This window comes from Ambystoma mexicanum, chromosome 11 (assembly GCF_040938575.1).
Source record: "Ambystoma mexicanum isolate Mex_15411 chromosome 11, UKY_AmexF1_1, whole genome shotgun sequence".
In the NCBI taxonomy this organism is placed as follows: domain Eukaryota; kingdom Metazoa; phylum Chordata; class Amphibia; order Caudata; family Ambystomatidae; genus Ambystoma; species Ambystoma mexicanum.
Window position 1 is genome coordinate 1,454,092,437 of NC_090934.1, and position 22,926 is coordinate 1,454,115,362.

Consider the following 22,926-nt stretch of genomic DNA (forward strand, 5'->3'; position numbering starts at 1 on the left):
ACTGACCACAGTTTCAACACACATGATAAACTGCTTTGCATTAAAGGAGGACAGTCATTACATGATACATGTGCTACTGCATGCGAAAGCCTTTTTTTTAGCACAGATGACTGGTACTGTAGTGATATAGCTCACAGCTTTATACAAGTCTGTGTTATTTACTGTGTCATAGATCACTTTGGCATGACACTCATTCAATTAATATGGAGGCAGTGCATTGTAAGGTGGACACTTCTATCTAACTCTCGAGCAACTGACTGCAGTTGAGGGCTCAGCAATACTTTTCATGCACATTATGTCCAGTCCGGGCGCCTGTAGCTGAGAAACAAAAGCAGCAAAGGGTAACTCCCTGTTTGGGATTGTTAGGGTAGAAACTAGGACTTTGCAGAGTTCAACCTTTGCCTGACTTCTGCTTCCATGCATCGGGGTCCTTCCACCCAGTGACTATTCCTTCACTGTGGAGCTGCTGCTACCTCACAGGACCAAGGAACATTCCTGTCTTGGGCCGGTTAACTGGATTGATTTCATTCTAGCCAAACTCAAAACTGACACTTGCTTCTTCACAGCCAACCATTGCCCCCTTCCCTTTCTGCTCCTCCCTTTACCCTCTCTCTCTCGGGCTGCACCCTTTCTTCACTGTCTTCACTTGCCTATGTCTTCTACCCTCCATCACACATCTCGGTTTTGCTCTATACCTCTTTGTACTTACTCTTCTCCTTCCCTTCTCTCACAGCCTTCAGCCTCAACTCGATCTAACTTCTGCCTTTCTCTCCCCACTCTCCCCTCCCCTTTGCACCTGCACTCCTCACACAAGACAATCCCATTCTCCTAGGGTCTCCAACCTCATCTATCCCCTCACCTGACACACACTTGCTCCTCTCCTCCACCTCCTATCATCCTCGTACTAGGCCTCTGGAATGCACAATCCCCCTGCAACATGTCTTCCTATATTACTGACCACTCCGACTCTTATCACCCTCAACGTTCACTTCTTGCGACCATAGAAACCTCGATTTCACCTCATCACTGCACTAGCGGCTCTCCACGTGATGCTGCTAACTTCTCCCAATTTCCCTGTGCCGTTGAGAAGGGCGCTGGGGTAGGTTTCTTATCAATAAGGCCCTCCACACTGCCCCCCTGCTCCCCTCCAACATCACCTCTTCCTCATTTAAATGTGACACTATTCAACTCCTCCCTCCTTCTCCTCTTGCTGCTCTGGCTCTCCATCGATCCCCTGGTCCTCTCAACTCGTTTCACTATTCAACTCCTCCCTCCTTCTACTTTCACTGCTCTGGCTCTCCATCGATCCCCTGGTCCTCTCAACTCGTTGCACTATTCAAGTCCTCCCTCCTACTCCTCTCACTGCTCTGGCTCTCCATCGATCCCCTGGTCCTCTCAACTCGTTTCACTATTCAAGTTCTCCCTCTTACCTCTCTCACTGCTCTGGCTCTCCATCGATCCCCTGGTCCTCTCAACTCGTTTCACTATTCAACTCCTCCCTCCTTCTCCTCTCACTGCTCTGGCTCTCCATCGATCCCCTGGTCCTCTCAACTCGTTTCACTATTCAAGTCCTCCCTCCTACTCCTCTCACTGCTCTGGCTCTCCATCGATCCCCTGGTCCTCTCAACTCGTTGCACTATTCAAGTCCTCCCTCCTACTCCTCTCACTGCTCTGGCTCTCCATCGATCCCCTGGTCCTCTCAACTCGTTTCACTATTCAACTCCTCCCTCCTTCTCCTCTCACTGCTCTGGCTCTCCATCGATCCCCTGGTCCTCTCAACTCGTTTCACTATTCAAGTCCTCCCTCCTACTCCTCTCACTGCTCTGGCTCTCCATCGATCCCCTGGTCCTCTCAACTCGTTTCACGATTCAAATCCTCCCTCCTTCTCCTCTCACTGCTCTGGCTCTCCATCGATCCCCTGTTCCTCTCAACTCGTTTCACTATTCAAGTCCTCCCTCCTACTCCTCTCACTGCTCTGGCTCTCCATCGATCCCCTGGTCCTCTCAACTCGTTGCACTATTCAAGTCCTCCCTCCTACTCCTCTCACTGCTCTGGCTCTCCATCGATCCCCTGGTCCTCTCAACTCGTTTCACTATTCAACTCCTCCCTCCTCCTCTCACTGCTCTGGCTCTCCATCGATCCCCTGGTCCTCTCAACTCGTTTCACTATTCAAGTCCTCCCTCCTACTCCTCTCACTGCTCTGGCTCTCCATCGATCCCCTGGTCCTCTCAACTCGTTTCACTATTCAACTCCTCCCTCCTTCTCCTCTCACTGCTCTGGCTCTCCATCGATCCCCTGGTCCTCTCAACTCGTTTCACTATTCAAGTCCTCCCTCCTACTCCTCTCACTGCTCTGGCTCTCCATCGATCCCCTGGTCCTCACAACTCGTTTCTCCCTGATCCGAACCTTCTCCTCAAGTCACATCTAACCCACATCCTCATTGTCATGCTGGGGGACTTGAACCTACTCAAGCCCTTGGGAACTATCTGCCTTGAAATTAACTCCCTCCTACCTGACCACTCGCTCTACGACTAGCCCACCTATTGTAGTGGGTCCTCTTGACCTTTTCTTTCTCCATACTTCACTTTCTTCCTCTGACGTCTCCATTGACCCACCTCTCTCTGATCACGCCATTGTTCACTTAACCATCTTGGTCTCTCCACCCTCTTCAAAGCCGAAGAGAAGAAGAAATTCAGGTAGAACTCTCTTGCCCCTTACCTTGATGATGTAAAGACCTCTCTCCTCTCTCTCCAAGTCAAGATCCTTCCTTTGACCGTGCTTTCTCTGACTTTGCACTTATCATTTTCTTTGACTAACACAATCCTGCACATACATTCACACCTCCCAGTCCCCACACACAGGCTCTGGATCACCTCTGAGAGTCAGCCCCTCAAAACGAACATGCCCCTTGACCTTTGACCCCCCCCCCGCCCTACTGCTAGCCTGCCCTCTTCTCTGCAGTGGACTCTGCCAAATCCTCCTACTTCACAAACCTAATCTCCTCTCCATGCAATCACCCCCGTAAACTTTACCCTACAAGCCTTGCTCACACCGCCTAAGCCAAAATCCACCCCCTCCTCCATTTCTATACCTTTCCTCTAGCATTTGTAACACTCACTGCCCTCCTTTCCCACCCTCCCTCACCATACTTCTGTCCACAACTTCTCTGCCAACACATCCTACTCTTGACTACTCCCCTGCTTAATTAGCATTCATCCTTCATAGCGCCAAAACATCCTGCACCCTGATTGGCCTGTTTGACCACCAAATGGACAAAGTCACAATCACCTTCTCTCATCTCTGAGCTTTTTGACCCCTCTCTCCCTGCTGGACTCTTCCCTGCCTCCTTCAAATCTGCAACTGCCCTACGTCTACTGAAGAAACTCTCTGCTAACCCAAACATATCAGCCAACTATTGCTCAATGTCCTGACTTCCCCATTATTCAAAGTCCTTGAGTAGCTTGTCTTCTACCCGATAGCTAAGTACCCCTAGGTTAATGGCCTCGGAGATCCACTTCGATCTGGCTTCCTTAATAAACACTCCACCGTGATTGCACCCATGCATGCTCACCACTCCTCACCCTTTTGGGCCTCCCTGCCACTTTCAACACTGTCGACCACTCATCTGTCCTCCTCACTCTGCAGCACTCTAAAGGAACTTAGAATACACAAATCTGCTCTCGCCTGGATCATCACCTACCTGGAAGATCGATCCATTAAAATCTCCTGCAACTTGTAAACCTCTGACCCCACACCTGTCCCTATCGGCGTCCATCAGGGATCACTCCTTAGACCACTACTCTTCACCCTTTATACTTCTAGCTATGAAGTATAATCTTGAATTTTGACTTTTACTATCACCTCTTTGCTGATGGGGCACTTCAATCTTTTGTTTGTTTAGTTTGTTTGTTTGTTTTATTTTTTAGGGCGCACCAAACCCAGAGGTAACTGGGTGCAACAAATACAAGAATACTTTAGGCTTAAGTTGCATTATAGGATTATACAGGCAAGAATGCAAAGTTATACAGTAAGTGAATAATAGTATGGATATGGTACATACAGACAGAGTCAGGTACAGCAGAATCACCTGTCATTGGATCGCAACCAGTTCAGGGTATTGCGTCTAACGCTGTGGTAGGATAGGTCCACTCTGAGTGAGAGACGAAGTGCGTTCCAAGTCAGTGCAGCTTTAACTGGGAAGCTGCTACCACCAGATTTATTTTGTTTAAATATCGGTATGTTAAGGGAAAATGAGTTTGCAGATCTGGAGGGGCGGGTGGAGGTTTTTCTGACTATTCTCTCGGTTAGGTAAGGGGGTGCCGCTTTGTTAAGGCACTTTTAGGTAAGGGAAGCAGTTTTAGGCAAGATTCTATCATTTATCTTCAGCCAATGATATTCTCTGCTAAGCGCTGATACATGTTCTCTGTGGGGAATGTGTAGAGCGGTTCTTAGAGCGTTATTCTCTGCTAAGCGCTGATACATGTTCTCTGTGGGGAATGTGTAGAGCGGTTCTTAGAGCGTTATTCTCTGCTAAGCGCTGATACATGTTCTCTGTGGGGAATGTGTAGAGCGGTTCTTATAGCGTTATTCTGTAAGATTTGGGATTTTGTCCAGGATATACTTATTTGCACCTAGGGCATTACAATAATCCAATTTTGAGAGTATTAGGGCGTTAGAAAGGATGATGCAGCTTGGTTTGGATAAGAAAGGCCTGCAGGCCCTGATTAGCTTACATGTATAGGCTGTTGCTGATGCTATAGAGTTGACTTGTTTGCTTAAGGTTAGTGTGGAGACGGGGTAGAAACCTAACGTTTTTACTTCATTTACTACCTTAATTATATTGCCGTCAATATTGAAGGCAGAATAGTGTATTATTTTTTTAGGTTGGCACCTGTTCCAAGAATCAGGAGCTCCATTTTGTCGTCATTCAGGCAGAGGCCGTGGGCTGCCATCCATGCCTGAATGAGGAGGTACATTTTATTTACCAAAGCTGTGTCCTTGAGGTAATCGCCCGAAAGGGGTATGAGGATCTGGGTGTCATCTGCATAATTAGTGTAGGTGACACCCAGTCTGTCCAATTTGTCAAACAGAGACTTTGTAAATATATTGTACATAGTTGGCGATACACAGGATCCTTGTGGAACACCACAGGTAGTTTGGATGGGGTCTGCTGACGTTGACAGTGAGAAGACTTTCATGGTCCTATTATTTAAAAATGATTGGACCCAAGCTATAGCATCCTTTGAGAAATGAGCAGCCGAAGACATGTGTTTGCACAAACCCTTGTGGTCCACCAGGTCAAAGGCGGCCGACAGGTCAAGGAGGAGTAACGAGGCATTTTCCCTTTGTCCTTCAGCTCATCAATTTGGGTTTGCCATTTCAGTGCCATGTTGTGGCCTGAAGCCGGATTGGCGGGTGCCGAAGTGATGGTTAGTTTGAAGGTATTTCTGAATTAGAATATATGCTACTTTGTCAAGTATTTTATGAAGGAAGGCACCGTTGTAATAGGCCTATAGTTGGTTGGGATGGAGGGGTCCAGAGTTTGCTTTTTTAACAGAGGTAAGACCACAACTCTTTTAGGTTGCTTGGGACAGTGTTAGTGGCGAAAGAGGCGTTGATTAGTTTAGATATAAACGATGCTAGATCTCTGGCTGCATCTTTGATCATCTGGGCGGGACAGTTGTCACCCTGGCACCTTGATGGTTTCAGGGAGGAGATGATTTTTTTCAGTTTCAAGGATGGAAACTTTAGAGAATTTGAATTCATCTAATGTAATAGGAGGTTCATTGGTACTAGGCAAGGTGGCTTTCTTGTTAGCAATCTTATTTTGGAGTGATATTATTTTGTTGGCTAAGGCATTCTGTACGCTTGTGCACCAAGGTTTGTCCTTGACCACGTTGTCTGTGGGAGGAATGGGAGCTTCCATTTCTCGTAATATCACAAATAATTCCTTAGTATTAGAACTAGCTTCAGTGATTCTTTCAGTGTATAGATCTTTCTTGGTGCAGATTATTTCTTTTTTATAATTGTCTGCGAACTTAGTCAGGTTCATCTTGTTTTCTTCGAGGGGGTATGTCGCCATATGGTTTCCAGTTTTCTTTTTTGTAATCTAAGGGCTTTAAGTTGTGGTGTAAACCAGGCATTTAGATGTGCACTCTGTTTACTTCTATGCATTTTGACAGGTGCGATAATGTCTAAAGCCAAGACGCTATTTATTTATTTATTTATTCGCATTTGTTAAGCGCACAGCAGCCCGTGGGTATTGTGGCGCTGGTTACAGTAGATGTTCATATCTTAGTTACAGTAGTCACGTAAATACATACAGCATGAGATGGCATTGTGACTTGTAGCGCATAGGTGCAGGGAGCGCATAGTAGTGCGCAGGTATATACAGTGAGCTAGCAGCTAGTTGAAGAGTGTCGTTTTTAGATTTTTTCGGAAGGCCTGAAGAGAGGTTTTCACTCTGAGGGCTGTGGGTAGCATGTTCCAGAGTTTAGGTGCCAGATAGGGGAATCCTAGACCTCCTGCCTTGGCCCTGGTGATTCGTGGCACTGTGAGTTGGTTGGTTTACTCGAGTCTAGTGGATTGTGTTCTGACTAGAGAGTCCGATAAGTAAGGGGGTGCCGTTAGGTTGATGCATTTGTGTGCAGTGGAGAGAATCTTGAAGGTGATTCGGTCTTTAACTGGTAGCCAGTGGGCGTTTTTTCTTGCTTGGGAGATGTGCTCTCTTTTAGGAATACTTAGAGCTGCTCTGAGAGAGTTGTTTTGAGTGGTTTGGAGTCTGGCTAAGTTTTTTTTTTATGTCCCCGCTAGGAGGGAATTGCAGTAATTCAATTTAGCTCCTATTGTGGCTCTCGCAATGGAGATTGATTGACTGATATTTTATTTCTATCGCGCTCATACACAAGTGTTTCAGAGCGCGACCAGGCAGGGAAAGGGAACAGGGGAGAACAAAAAAACAGAGAGGCAACTGTCTTTTGTTAGAAACGGCTTTATGGCGTTGATTAGTTTGGTACTCAGAGCGGAGGCTGATACAATGGCGCTAACTTGTTTATCCCATAGATAGTGTAGCATCAATGTGGACTCCGAGCGTTTTAACTGACGAAAGGACTGGGATGATGCAGTTGTCAATGCAGAAGTTTTGATAGGTTGGACCTAGTTTGGCTAGCGTGGATTTTTGACCGAGAATGAGGATTTCAGTTTTATCCCCGTTGAGGCATAATCCATTGGTGGCCATCCAGGCTTGGATTGTGGAGTAAATTTGTTGGAGGGTAGAAGCGTCTTTGATATAGCTCCCAGTGAGGGGAAGGAGCACCTGGGTATCATTAGCATAGTTTGTATATGTGATCCCAAGTGCATCCAGTTTATCAAAGTGGCTTTGAAAATAGATTATAAAGCGTAGGGGCAGTACAGGATCCCTGGGGGACACCACAGTGTATGATTGTGGGTTCAGCGTTTGCTATATTGGAGAACACTTTCATGGCTCTGCCTTGTAGGAAGGACGTGATCCAGCTTAATAATGGTGATTTTGTATATGTATAGAGTACTCATCTTTAATTTGAAGTACTTGATCCCTTGCGTTATTGTTATCTTTGTAAGTCACTCTGTGACAACTAAAATGTCAAGGTCATCCATGGAGATCAGGTCTGCTATTTCTGTGGCATGTGCCACTGGAGATCTAGCATTGATTAATCCAGTAATAATAGTAGTGTTTTTGCCTCGTCCTCTCCTTCCCCCCAGGCATCTTAAACTGGATGACCAACAGTCTCATTGACCTTCGGAACTGAATAGCTCGGCACAGCCTCGTGCTGGACTTTGAATTAATGGGAATCATCTTTCACTCGGCTTCCAATGCCCTCTCTACCCTCCACTCTTCCATCTCCTTCCTGGCTGACATTCTTGCTCCCTCAACCAAGGCACGGGACCTCCGACTGCAACAATTCATCATAAACACTGCTTCTGCGGCTCGTTTAATACTTCTCAACATTTGGAAAGTGTGTCCATTTCTTACCAGTGTACCAAAACATTAATCTCCACCCTCGTGCTTAGTACACTTGACCACTGCGTGAGCTGAATGCTTGGCCTTCCCCCTCTCCTCCTTCAACCCCATTAAGTCCTCCACTTTGCTACCCGCACTGTCTACAACCTAACCAGATGCTCCTCCACTTCTATCTACCAACAACACACTGGTTGGTTCCCCATGCACAACCAACCTCTTTCAAGTTCCTTATCCTAATCTACAAAGCTATCGATGGTCATGCTACTCAGTACCTATCTGAGTGTATTGCTGTCCACTCACCTTCGTGTTCCCTACACTCTCTTCTACACTCAACCTCACTATCCCATGCCCCGGGCCTCCAATCTCTTCTGCTCTTTCTCACTACTCGTTCCACTCTACTGGAACCCACTGCCCTTCACAACCAAAGCCAGGTATTGTGTAAAATTACCTACTCGCAAAAGTTTGACCCCCAAAAGTCTGACCCCCAATTTTCTGCATATATATATATATATATATATATGGGGTAAAGTGAATATAAAATGTATAGGGGTAAGGTGGGGGGTTTTGGGGGGTCTCCCCCCACATATATATTTGCAGAAAATTGAAAAGAAAAATTACAGACTTTTGGGGGTCGAACTTTTTGGTTCGGTAAAATCACGCAGCTCCCCAAAGCCAGCCCAACTGTGGATGTCTTCAAAGCTCGGCGTAAACTTCAATGCTTGCAAAAGAGGGAGCTCTCCATACACTCTGCCCATCCTCCCCGCCTGACCCCACCACTCCCCCAGTGAAGCTTAATAATGGTGATTTTAGAGTACTCATATTTAAGTTGAAGTACTTGATCCCTTGCGTTATTGTTACCTTTGTAAGTCACCTGTCATGCATATATATTTTTATTTTATTTTGTTTTGTTTCTGGCATGTTTCACTTCTTTTATCCTCATAAACTCGCTCCCCACTTGTTCTCATCTCTGTGCTGTCGTGCAGGCAGCCTTCGGGTGGAATGCCTCCACCATCTGTAAATGTGTTACTGTAAGTCATTTCTGATTGAAATTGACATTCCTGTTCTTCTAATAAATACAAATGACATGAATGCTACCACACACTTGGTCAACATTAGAAGTTTAAATAGTACATTACCATGGTCTAAATATACATGATAATCAGAACATTGCTTTTAGGGGAAGGACATTACATGACACATTGCTTTTCCAAATAAATGACAATTTTTGGTAGAGATGACTCTACTGTAATGTCATATTAAGGCATTGGGCCGCATCATGATTCTGGCGGTATCCTGGCGATAATACCACTGGGATACCACCAGCGCAAATAGCGCTACCACTACTCGGTCCTGCGCTATTAGCGCTGGATCATTAGTAGCGGTTGGGCGGTTATTGCCCATTTCCCATTGGGTCCATTGGAGCCCGCGTTGCAGGGACGGAACTGACGCCACAGGGGAGTAAGAGAAGCACCAGCGGATGGCAATAAGATAAGTAGGGGGGGGAGGATGGATAAAGGGCTGTTGGCGGGCCAGGGATTTGGCTTGTTTGGCCGAAGGTCAAAAAGATTTGTGGCGAAATTGACTACAGTCAATTCCGCCGCAATATATTGACCTTGGTCAAACAACTCATGTCCGCATTTAAGGGCTACTGCCCAACTCGTGATGAGGCTCATTATATCATATGTGTGTGGCGTGCTATGTGAGTTGCTATGTCATTGAAGATGTGGCTACTGACAGGGACCACATTTGGCACGCGACTCACCAACCTAATAAGTGAAGCAACATGTGAGAAACCCACTTAGCTAACTATAGAGCACGAGGCTGCAGTTGAGGGCTGTGCAATACTTGTGTACACAGCAAATGCACATTCGGTAAGCCTTAAATAAGTTAGAGCGGTGCTGGTCAACATTCCATAGTTAAACAGTACCATATTGCAATTCCCGTGAGGAGAGGACACTTTCTTGCTGCTGCTGCATTTTGTCAATGTGCGCTGGGAGTTCTAAGAACTCGCGCATTTCGCATTTTCAACTCGCCTGCTCGCTCGCTTCCAGGAGGAGGCGGAGCGCTGTGCCGTCACGTGACTGCTCACCTGACCTATCCAGGCACACAAAACAGAGCTCAGCACAGCCGAGCGGCGTGTGCAATTCCGGTGAGGAGAGGACACTTTCTTGCTGCTGCTGCTGCATTTTGTCAACGTGCGCTGGGAGTTCTAAGAACTTGCGCATTTCGCATTTTCAACTCGCCTGCTCGCTCGCTTCCAGGAGGAGGCGGAGCGGTGTGCCGTCACGTGACTGCTCACCTGACCTATCCAGGCACACAAAACAGAGCTCAGCACAGCCGAGCGACGTGTGCAATTCCCATGAGGAGAGGACCCTTTCTTGCTGCTGCATTTTGTCAACGTGCGCTGGGAGTTCTAAGAACTCGCGCATTTCGCATTTTCAACTCGCCTGCTCGCTCGCTTCCAGGAGGAGGCGGAGCACTGTGCCGTCACGTGACTGCTCACCTGACTTATCCAGGCACACAAAACAGAGCTCAGCACACCCTTGCGGCGTTAAGCCCGAAGGAGTAAAGGCCGCTGGCTGTTGTGCGGCTGTTTGGCGCTGGAGGTGCCTACACCGAGGATATAGCTCCCCTCTCTCAGTGACCAGCTTCAGAGGAGCTGCACAACGATGGGACGCTTCAAAAGTGAGAACTCAGATTCAGGGGCGGAAGAGCGAGTGAAAACCAGGCAACAGGTAAGGCAGCATGTTGCTTCTGATCCGGCTTCGGCCGGTGGATTGGCACCGATTGTGGGCGGCCCTAACAAATGTCTGTTGCCTTGGAGACAAAGCCGCCTTGTCTTTTTAGCAAAAAAAACCCAGGTGAAGGACCAGCCCCAAGCACCGGCCATAGAAGAAATTACTTCCATTGACTTGGTACACGATGAAGGGGATTCTGGCAATACACTGACGGAGGCCTTACTCAACTCAGACCTAGAACAGATCCTACCTGTGGCGGATAGGTCCTAGGAGGAACAGAATCAGCACACCCTGCCGAGTGACCCAGGGGAAAAAATATACCCGCAAAACCCTTTAGAGGCAGGGTCGTCCCCGCACGGGTCTCATTGCCTGGAATCCTCGGAAGGGGGGCTAGACACACACAAGGAGAACCTGGTTGCGGAACAGTCCTATGCTGTGGCCCCAACAGGTATTGCTATGGGAGCAAAGGTACAAGGGTCAGATTTTTATGATGCAGTCCCACCCATGAACAAGGAAGACCTGAATGATCAACAAGGGTCTGTACTCCCCAGCATACAATCAGAGAAAACTAGGGAAAATCTGGATATTATACCAACTCAGAAGGAGGTGATCACAGAATTTCCAACTACAGAGAATGATCTGTCTCAGATGTATCCTGCCACTCTGGAGAAATCTCCCAGCCCACGACAAATCCATTTAAGCTCTGGAAGCAGTTTCACCGATATGGATTTAAGTGTCGGTGACTGCGGGGAGCACAGGCCTGGTTCTTTGCAGGAAACCTACCCTCAAAGTGCTGACATGGACAGGGCCTGTGAAACCCTTAGTAATACTAGCCTCGCTTCCAAACTAATCCAGGATATCTCAAACCTCACGGGTAAAATAGTGAGAGAAAAAAGGAGAAGTTTATCGTTCATCAAGGATAAACTAGCTGCGATTGACCATGAAGTGGATCCAGCAGATCAGTTTCCTTCGAACTCCTCACAAATAGGGGGTAATTTACATCAAACCCCAGGAATTAGACAGAGGGATTACAGAAGCCAAGCCCCCCAAAGGGAGGCGAAAATGGCCCACAAGCTGGGCATAGATGACATAGCCCTTGAAAAAATAAGTGATCTGTGCTTGAAGGGGAGGCAGGATGACCTAGCTCATATTCAAAATGTGGTGATGGCATCACTAAACATTATGCTTGCTCCTTTTTTGAAACTTTACGAGACTCTGAATGAAACCTTGCAGTTATTACACCTGTCAACAGTAAAAACTGAGGAAGGGATGGGTGAAATAGTTAGTTTCACAAAGCAATTGGATATGAGATTACAAAAAGAGTCGGACCTCTCACATCAATGGCAAAATCGCCTATGTGATTTGGCGCGTCAGGAGTCCAATGATAAGCAACTGATGGAAGCCATACTGGATGATCATAAATGGATAAGAAAATTAAATCAGCAATCCGCCTTAAGATCAGACCCAAAGCGAAGCCCTATAAGGGACCGGGACCCAGTAGATCCTAGGAGGAAAGACCTGGAAGACCGTAGAAGGACAGACCCGGAAATGGCCAAGACAAAGGAAAAAGTTGGTGGTCCCTTAGTATTAGGGAAGGGCATAAAGATGTCTAAACCTACTAATCCATCCGGACTGCATCTTGATAGCAGAGGATGAGGAGGTAAAATCAAGCTTTGCGATTTTCAAAGAACCCCCACAGCAATCGGGAAAAAAGAACACTAGCGCAAAAGACCCTCCCCACAAAGACCAGAAAGAAACAGGTCAAAAGAAAGCAAAAAAACAGGCATGCAAGCGCAAGGCTAATGGATCAAGAGCCTTCTTAAGAAACATCAACTTGCCTATTGAGGAGCCGGAAGAGCCGTTACCTAAGAAGCCCAGGAGAGAAATTAACGTGTTGAGTGTATCGAAGGAAAAAGTTGTGCAGAAGATACCTCAAGATGGGGATTCGGTCCTGCAAAAGAAAAACGACCGGGACACAAGTGGCTGTCTGAGTGATCTCATTGAAATAATTGAGGAAACCAGAGAGGAGGAGATGTGGGACGACATCAGCTTATCAGAATGGCAAGAAATTGATAAGCAGTTAGATGATGTCCCGACAGGAAAAGAACTAAGAAAAGAGGAAGGTCAGCGAGTGAATAAGCTCACTGGGAAAATAAGGAAAAATGAAGTCGGTAAACAAAGACAGGACCGTTCTCATTATCTCAAAGACGAACATCGGAATGCTATAAGGAATACACGGGACAGGCATCAAGCAAGTAGATCCCATCGATGGTCAGAACACCGAGACCGCGTCCCAAAAGATGAGAAGGAAAACGCTAAAAGGAGGCCACGGGACAAGTACCGAGAAAATCGATCCCATCGGTGGTCTAAATCGCCGTGTGAATCCTGTGACAAAAGGGCAAAAGATCTCAAAGGAAAAAAGATTGACACTAAAACTCAAGAACTACGATCAATCTCACGGGACAAGAAAAGGAGCCCGAATAATGCAACAAAAAGCAGGGACTTATTAAAACAACTAGAAGCCAGACGAATGGCTAGACGTCAAACAAGCACAGGGAATCTGCCGAGAAAAACCCCAAGATACAGGAGTCCTGAAAAGTCAACGACAAAAGATCAGCAAGGGGTGAGATGGGATACCCCGGGTGAGTATGGACATTTCCACACACTAAAACTGGAACGGACCTGGAGAGACAGACGAAGGATAGTGCTGAATAGGAACAGGGTGATGTCAATACTTAAAGATCTACCAGCAAGTCGGAAAATCCACACTGATGATGTGGCAATTGTGGAATTCATTGATGAAGAAAAGCCGGACGTGGTCCTACTACACTTGACAACAAGAAAATTGAAAGATAGCTTACTGGATGTAAAGAATAACCTGGAGTCTTGGGGATATAGACTTACAGACCCAGACAATAAAAGTACCCGGAGAGAGGCAAATGCCCCCAGACCTGTCGATGATAGGGTGGAAAAAATAATAAAAACCCTAGAAAGGAAACCCATTAACACGCAGCAAGAAGAGAGGTCGAACCAAAAGTCAAGTACCAGGCAAGATCACCTGGATACAAGGGACCGTAGCTCAGAACCAGTGAGCAAAATAAACAGCTCCCGGAGGCCAACAGATAACCAACTAACAAATCTGAGATTTACGGTTGATAACTCAAGTAAGAAGACAAAACGGGCAGGAGTCAGTAATCAGACACTGACAAAAGTGGAGAGATGAGGACATATGCCCAGTATCAACCCAGAAAAAAAGCGACAATAGACCGCCCATATCGGTGTAGGAACCAAATCCCTCTTGGCCTCATGGAACACATGGGGATTCGGCCATCTATATTCGGGAGAAAGTAACTTCCTTGAGAAATATGAACTAATTTGCATACAAGAGAGCTGGATTAGAACAACTCCCGTGTGTGAAGGTTATTTGGTCTATATAAATCCGGCACAGAAAGGACCTTTGGGAAGACCCCGGGCGGGGCTTATACCCTTAGTGAAGGATGACTGTCAACTCCAAGTCTTAGAACATCTGACGCCAAATCCGCTTCTCCAAATACTTAAAATAGTGAAAAACAGAGGACGGTATGAAAAGAGACTCCTGTTAATAAATACATACTGGAATGTCTCAGAACTAGCTACGGAAAAATATCTATCGGAGTTGACGGTGGCTCTTGACGCCTCAATGCTAGAAGACAAGGACCAACTGATTATCATATGCGGGGACCTGGATATCAAATTGCTGGATAAAAATGGCTTGTTGCAAAGAAGACACAATCTCCCGAACAATGAAAAACGCTGGCTGGCAGAAATGGACATTCGAGAGTTGTCAATGTTGAATGGCCAAACAGCAGGTGATATTCCGGGAGCGGACACCTGGTTTGCGAACTCAACGAAAGCCTGCTTGGATTATTGCTTTGTCGCAAGAAATACATTGCCTTGGATAAACTCCTTTAAAGTTGTCCCACAGACTCGTAGCGACCATGCGCTCCTTGAAATTGAATTACTCTGGAAAACGGAAGAGCCGGAACATCAAAACATCCCCGAAATGGAACTATCATGGGGACGTAACAGGCTGAAAATCAAAGCAAGGACAATCCCTCAACTAGCAGTGCGGCTTACTCATAACTTTGAAGTTAGCCACGCAACAGCGGAATATGGCTGCCTACTAAAGGAGTTTGAGATTAAAAAGGGATTAAACAAAAAAAGATTTTACGAGGAATCACGCATACAGCAAAATCCTGGTGGAAAAAAGAAGGGAACATCGTGCAGATTTGAGACATCTCCAGAAAAGCAGCCACACTAACAAAGAGGAACGTATAAGACACTGTAAACAGTCTTATAAAAATTGGCTAAAATCCACTAGGATTTGGCGAGCACAAGCAGATGCCGAGAAAATGATGGCAGCAATAACTACATCTAACTCTAGGTCCCTGTGGGAGATAATCAATAAAGGGGATGATTTTCAGTCAGCCCTGACATCCAGTAACGTCTCAAAAAAGGACTGGGTAAAGTTTTACAGTGATCTCTTTCAGGAGAAAGGCCCAATAAAGACCGAGAAAAGTTCGGGGAACGAATGGAGTATTGATATCGACAGGGATGACATCCTAACAAGAATTCAAAAATTTAGCTCATCGCGAGCTGCCGGTCCAGACGGCATCTCGAATTCGATGCTGAAGGAAAACAAGGAAGAGTGGACGGATTTTATCCTGGTACTATTCCAGCAGATATTAAAAACAAGATCAATCCCACACTCTTGGAAAGAGGCCCTAATTGTACCCATATATAAAAAAGGAGACCGTAACAATCCAAGGAATTACAGGCCCTTCGCCCTCCTAGATTCCATAGGAAAACTGTTTTGTTCCATCCTGCTAAGAGATCTTAAAAAGTGGGCAATTAGGGAAGGGATCCTAGACAAAAGACAAACAGCTTTCATGAGTGGCGTCGGAACATCATTGAATTTATTCATCTTGAATATGCTAAAGATGCGGGCACTAAAACAAAAAAGGAATATTTACCTGGGCTTTGTTGATCTCGAACAGGCCTTTGATGGGATCTGTAGAGAACCGCTTTGGTCCAAACTCAGGAAATGGAATTGCCCGCAAGATCTGCTAGAGGCCATTCAGGAACTGTACACTAACACCTCAGTTCAGATAGTGGTCTCAAAAGGAGGAGATCTGACAGAGAAAATCTTAACCACCAAGGGCATAAATCAAGGGTGCGCCCTGGCACCTTTCCTGTTTGTTTTGTACCTAGCAGACATGAAAGAATCACAGGAACACATCCGTGCATTCCCCCCAGTATTTCAGGAGGAAGCCCTCTCATGGATCGTTTATGCGGACGACGTGGTATTTATGGACCAAACTCCCATAGGTCTGCAAAGACGCATGGTGGAATTCAAGTCTTATTTAAACAAAAACCATCTGTCGGTCAACGTAAAAAAAATCTATGGTCCTAATAATGCAGTCGGCACGAGGTCCTAAAATCGGGAAAAATAAAAAGGGTTATACATGGTCATTGGACAATCAACCTCTGGAAATAGTTGACTCAACAGTTTACCTGGGGGTCAGAATAAACAAAAACATCAATGAGAAGGGCCAACTAAATTTTATCAAAGAAAAGCTGCTGAAACTCTCTAATCAAGCTCGAGCCCTGCACCGACGCTACGGAACCTTTTCAATGATGCCACTAATCTTATTCTACAAGCAAAAAGTAGTGGCCAGCATAACATACGGAGCTGAATCATTGTTAAATCTTCACTGGAAAACGTGGGCGGTTTTAGAGGCTTTTTTCTGGAGAAGGGTACTTAGGCTTCCGAACTGTCTCCCTGCATCGATAATAAAACATGAGTTGAGATTACAATCAATGGAGTCAATAGTGCTGTGGAAGACCCTCTCGCTATTTTGAAAATGTATCCTTGATAAACCTCCCATTTCATTCGAATTACTGGCGAATAAAGAGGTAATCAATGCAGATCCGCATTTTAATGCTTGGAAACAGAACTGCTTTGAAATTCTGGAACATCATCATATCAAATTGGGCACGCTAAAAGATAATCCTGAGAAAGCAAAGAAAAAAATACGAGAAAATGACTGGATAGCCACTGACAATCTAAAGAGGGAGAACACAAAGTGTTATTATATCATCTGGGAGCGCAAGGCACTGAATGATCCTCCACCTTTTCTCCGAAGATTTCCCTCTTCAAAATATAGGGATCTCTTGATGAGAGTCAGATTTAACATCCTGCCAACAAGAGAAGTGCAATATTTAAGGAAACAAATTCTAATGGAAGATGCTAGTTGCCGTTTCTGCAATGCTCCGGACATACTGGAATCAGTAAAACATTGGACGCTTTCCTGTCCGGCCTTAATCGCCCAAAGGAACTTATACCTAGGAGATTGGGTGGATAACATAAATACATTGACAGATGAGGATTATTGGGAACGAGTTCTGACGGTCCAAAAACTTGGTCCGACCCTGGAAGCACTACGATTCATAGAATCGATCTTAAAAGGTCTCGAGGGTAATGATGAAGTTGAAGAGGAGGTTGAACCTTCGTAAGGATGGTGGGGCCTGGAAAAGGACATTGACTATTTCTTGTGTCTTTGTTAAAGGTTGAAAATGTATTTAACCAATAAAACATAAAAAAAAAAAATAAACAGTACCATACCGTGGTCTGACCATACATGACACATTGAATAGTGCATTGCAGGGGAATGTCATTGTGCGCTCACTATTGTATACAGCTGAGAATCGCCCACAGAGACGTCAAGCACTGTAATGCCACACTCAGCAGCTATGTACTTTGGCTAAAGGGCGCAGGGCCATTTGCCAATTCACTAAATAAGGTTTGCAGTGATAAAATCACGGGAAAATGTCGCCTGTGCAAAAAATCACAGCAAAAATGCTGTGGTTTGACCCAGTAAAGGTGTACCCCATTATACCATTTAAGGGGAGCGGGGGTTGCGGGGGTGTCCCCCGCTTCCCTTAAATGGTATAATGGGTCGGGTATTGCAGGGGTAACATGGATTGTGGCAGCAAAACCACTGCCTTTTTACCGCGATATTTTGCATCCACAGCCATTTGTGCCACGATTTTAACACATGGAAACGTGAATGTGTGACCACTAGCTTGGAGCAAAGCCGGAGAGTGACTCAGCGAGGGGGATGCTAAACCCAAGGGCGCAGTGAGCAGCATGTATAAATGCGACCATCCAATTCCAGGATAAGCTGGCCACAGCTGAGGGCTCCTCAACACGCCACATGCATATTTGGAGCGCATTATGCAGATGACAAATGTCACAACACAATGTATAGCAAGAGAAGGGCACTGTATGGCACAGAAGGCCCTATCCCGCCCAGCAAAGAGCACAGAAAATGATCTTTTTTTCATCCGTGTCCTTACTGCAAGTGGATCAAGGTCAATTAACTTCTGGCCACCTGCCACTCATCTGCGTAGCTCCACCGCTTCTTTCCTTTCTTAACTCTTAGATCAGAGGGCGTTCCTGGCCATCTATCCAAAGCAAAGGGCAGTCGAAGAAAAGGGCAATTCCTGTTTGGTCCTACAAGGGTCTGGAAAGAGCCGGGACCCATGCTTTGCACTTCCCAGATAATCCAGCAGCAGTGTGTCCTCACTCACCCCTTCCAATCCGCACCCTCACAGGCAAACACTCAATCTGAACCAAACTTCCAATGGGCGCCAAATCACAGAACCTCATCCACATCCCTCTTCACCACCTCTACACTAATTGAAGCACACACACACACACACACAATCCATGTTTATCCATGCTCATTTAGCAGTACTACATGAGCAAAAATTGGTGACATCATCACCACTCACACCCTAGATGTGTTCTTTATGAGAGAGACATGGCTCACCATGACCTCAGACCCATCTGGGATTTCCTCATGCCCACTGGCTACAGCATCCAATTATTATCCACCAGACCTCAGGGACATGCAGTATGCAGGAACAAACCAGACGCGCATCCATGGAACTCCTCACTTGCCACTTTTCACTCAGCAACAAGCAGCTAGCTTCCACCTGACCTACTGACCACCCCGAACCAACAGACCTCATCATACCAGAATCTGCCAAGAACGCAACTTATCTTTCTTGGTGACCTGCCCGAGATCCAAACCACCAAGAAAAGCAGAGACAATACTCGAACTGCTGAACATCATGGGCATCAAACAACATGTCGTAAATCCAACCCACAAAAAAGGCAACACACTCGATCTGGTATTCACCACCCCCCAGCCATTGGAAGTCATCCAGCCTTACCGTTGTACTAGAAACACCACGCAGCCATAACCACCCTGCTCCACTGCACAACTCTGACGATCAGGGCCCACCCGCCAACCAAGACACCCCACAACTTTTTCAAAAACTTTGCATTGGATGCACCACAATCCACTGACAAATGCAACTCCCCCAACAGCATATTCACAGACAAGATAAGGCAACAAACTGACCAGTCTGAAACATATCAAGATGGAACGAGTTTAGTCAATTACTCCGGAAGACCTGATCAACACTCTTGCAGCACTCAAACCCACCAACTACAAAGACAACATTCTACCCTGCTATCTAAAAGGTGACCTTGAAACCATTTCTCAACACCAGTAATGCTTCCCTCACATAAGGCACCTTCCCAGAACGACCTCTGCTGACGAAACCCACAATGGACCCAGATGACCTGGCCAAGTATCGCTTTATCTCAAATCTATCCTTCTTCTGCAAAGCCATTGAGAAAATCGTCACCATCCAAAGCATAAAAGGATCATTTTTGTTTTAAATCAGATTGGTGGTTCTTTAGGAGGTTATGCCAACCTCCTACAGAACCACCAATCTGGTTTCCGAGTACGATGCAGCACAGAAAAACCCCACCAGCCACGTTATCGGTGATGCTCTGTACACCATGGACAAAGAGGACCCCTGCCTACTTGTCGACGACTTCTCTCTGTTGCCTTTGAGACGGTTGACGAGGAAGCCCTCCTCAACATTCTCACCGCACACATGGGAATCGATGGAACAGTCCTGCACTGGGTCACCACATACCCCTTCAGCAGTAACTCATTCATCCAGATGGGTTCAAACAGATCCCAGCGCCACCCAGTGACTTGCCGAGTTCAACAAGGCTTCATCCTGTCCACTGTCATGTTCACCCTCTACATGAAACCTCTGTGGAAGCTCCTTGCCAACACCGGCATCAAGATACACCAATATGCAAAGGACACACAGCTTTACCTAACGATCAACTGCACCAACGCGATCCATTGACTCAAGCAGCGTCTGTGCCTCATCTGTTCCAGGGTGTCTGAAGCTCAACCATACAAACAGCAAATTAATTCTCCTAGGAACCCCGATCAAGCATACTCAAGTCCAGAACTGACTGGCTGACATGAAGCTTGACGGATTCACGCCTCGTCTCCCACCGAGTGTGAAATGACTTTGCTTTACTATCGAATGTGACCTTTCAGCGAAAAGAGGCATCGATAAGAAGGGCCGAGCAGCATAATATCCATCATGCAGTCCCCGGAAAGTCAAGCGTTACATCCCTGCCTGGGGTTTCAGAACCGTTGTCCTAGCCCTGGCCAACTCCAACATGTATGGTGGCAACGCCCTACTCGCAGGAGTCACAGTTGCCACCATGGCCCCTGTGGCAGCCAGCCAGCACGCGCAGTACGCCTCATCTCAGGGCAAAGAAAATGTGACCTAATACCCTGAATCTCCAAGAGCTGCGCTGGCTATTTGGAAAGCAAACATCATATTCAATTTTCCCTAAATCACCCACAAGGCAGTCACAACCAAAACACTGCTCTACTTAGTCGAGAAACACTCTATCTCTGGAGGCCATTGGACCACCAAAGGCATACGACCGCTAGCGCAGAGAAGACTACACCCCCCACTTCAGGAAGAACCTGAAGACCCTACTCTTCAAAGAACTTCTCGCCAGTCACTGGTCGCTCCACTCAACCTGTTTCTCTCCCTCTGGAGTTGCCCCCATTCCCTTCTCCCTCCCACCCATTCCAGCTCCTCTGCTCCCCCCCACCCCAGTGCATGTTCCCTTTGTACAGCGCTCCATTGCTTCCCAGGACTTTATAAAACCAGTAAATACAAACATACTGCTTGCATGTCCCTTTCCACTACATATGGTAACTAAGCAAGCGAAGTCGAGATAGCATGGGAGAGCGTGTGAGTGTAGGAGGGGGAAAAGGTCAGAGCAAGTGGCAGGGTCTCTGAGGAGGAAGATGGAGGAATGGAGGGGACAGGAGTTGTTCAGACATCAAGCTGCCATTTTAAAGAGAAACCCCTCAGAATGTTCTGGGCAACACTTGCCGGCCCAGTTAAAGCAGTTGGCACCAATGCACGGTCAATAGATCAGAACAAACACAGCGGAGGCAAAGGTCAACTTCCCGTAGAAAACATGGAGAGCAAACGCAGCACCTTCCAGCACAGCCCCTGGTGGCCACCCAGAACAGGAAAGGGGGAAAAGTAACCTGGCTGACAAAGGTATAGCAAGTCTTAAGTGTTACTGTTATTTATGCCAATAGTAGGTCCTGAGAGGCAAGTGCCCCATCACAGAGCCCCTGCCCTTCATGAAGGAAATGACCTCAGAGACACCCAGTTTGATTCACTGGTACCACCACAACAAGATACCACCACAACAAGATACCACCACAACAAGATACCACCACAACAAGATACCATTACAAAGCAGGTCCGACTTTGCCCGCAATCCTGCCCAGGTCTGGACGGCCACAGGCATCCCCAGCCACTGCGCTATATCCCGCCTCTTGCAACCAACCACATGGTTGAGACCCAACCGGTCCGATTGTAAGTATATGAAACCAATGGTCCACATGGCAGACAGCAGCCATATGTCATTCCGCTTTCCCCTCCAAGACCGAAGGATGCCATTCACCCATGATCTGTGTGGCTGTTAAGAATTCCCTCATGTTGAGCACAACCCACCTCACCAAACCCAAATCTGTGCAACAGCGACATCCGCATGTAAAATGTGGGGGTGACTGGAATGAACTAAGACACACATGGGGTGACTGGAATAAACTAAGACACACAAAGGGGGTGACTGGAATAAACTAAGACACATAGGGGTGACTGGAATAAACTAAGACACAATGGGGGTGACTGGAATAAACTAAAACACATAGGGGGTGACTGGAATAAACTAAGACACATAGGGGTGACTGGAATAAACTAAGACACACATGGGGTGACTGGAATAAACTAAGACACACAAACGGGGTGACTGGAATAAACTAAGACACACAAAGGGGGTGACTGGAATAAACTAAGACACACAAAGGGGGTGACTGGAATAAACTAAGACACATAGGGGGTGACTGGAATAAACTAAGACACATAGGGGGTGACTGGAATAAACGAAGTGACTCGAATGAACTAAGATACACATAGGCGTGACTGGAATAAACTAAGACACGCATAGGGGGTAACTGGAACAAACTAAGAGACACATAGGAAATGACTGGAATGAACTAAGACACCCACAGGGGGTGACTGGAATAAACTAAGACACACATAGTGGGTGACTGGAATGAACTACGACACACAGAGAGGGTGACTGGAATGAACTAGGACACACATAGGGGGTGACAGGAATGAACTAAGACACACATAGGGGTGATTGGAATAAACTAAGACACACATAGGGGTGACTGGAATGAACTAAGACACAGATAGTGGGTGACTGGAACACACTAAGAGACACAGAGGGGGTGACTGGAATGAACTAAGAAACACATAGGGGGTGACCGGAATGTACTAAGACACACATAGGGGTGGCTGAAATAAACTAAGACACACAAAGGCGGTGACTGGAATAAACTAAGACACATAGGGGGTGACTGGAATAAACTAAGTGGCTCGAATGAACTAAGATACACATAGTTGTGACTGGAATAAACTAAGACACACATAGGGGGTAACTGGAATAAACTAAGACACACATAGTGGGTGACTAGAATGAACTAAGACACACATGGGTGTGACTGGAATGAACGACACACAGAGGGTTGATTGGAATGAACTAAGACACACATAGGGGGTGACTGGAATGAACTAAGACACAGATAGTGGGTGACTGGAATAAACTAAGAGACACAGAGAGGGTGACTGGAATGAACTAAGACACACATGGGGGTCACT

General features: G+C 46.4%; 1 protein-coding gene across 2 annotated transcripts in view; it reads right to left on the minus strand.

Moving 5' to 3' along the window:
- IGDCC4 (immunoglobulin superfamily DCC subclass member 4) overlaps positions 1 to 22,926 on the minus strand; it is a 677,662-nt gene that overhangs the window by 198,556 nt on the left and 456,180 nt on the right. The window lies entirely within an intron of this gene.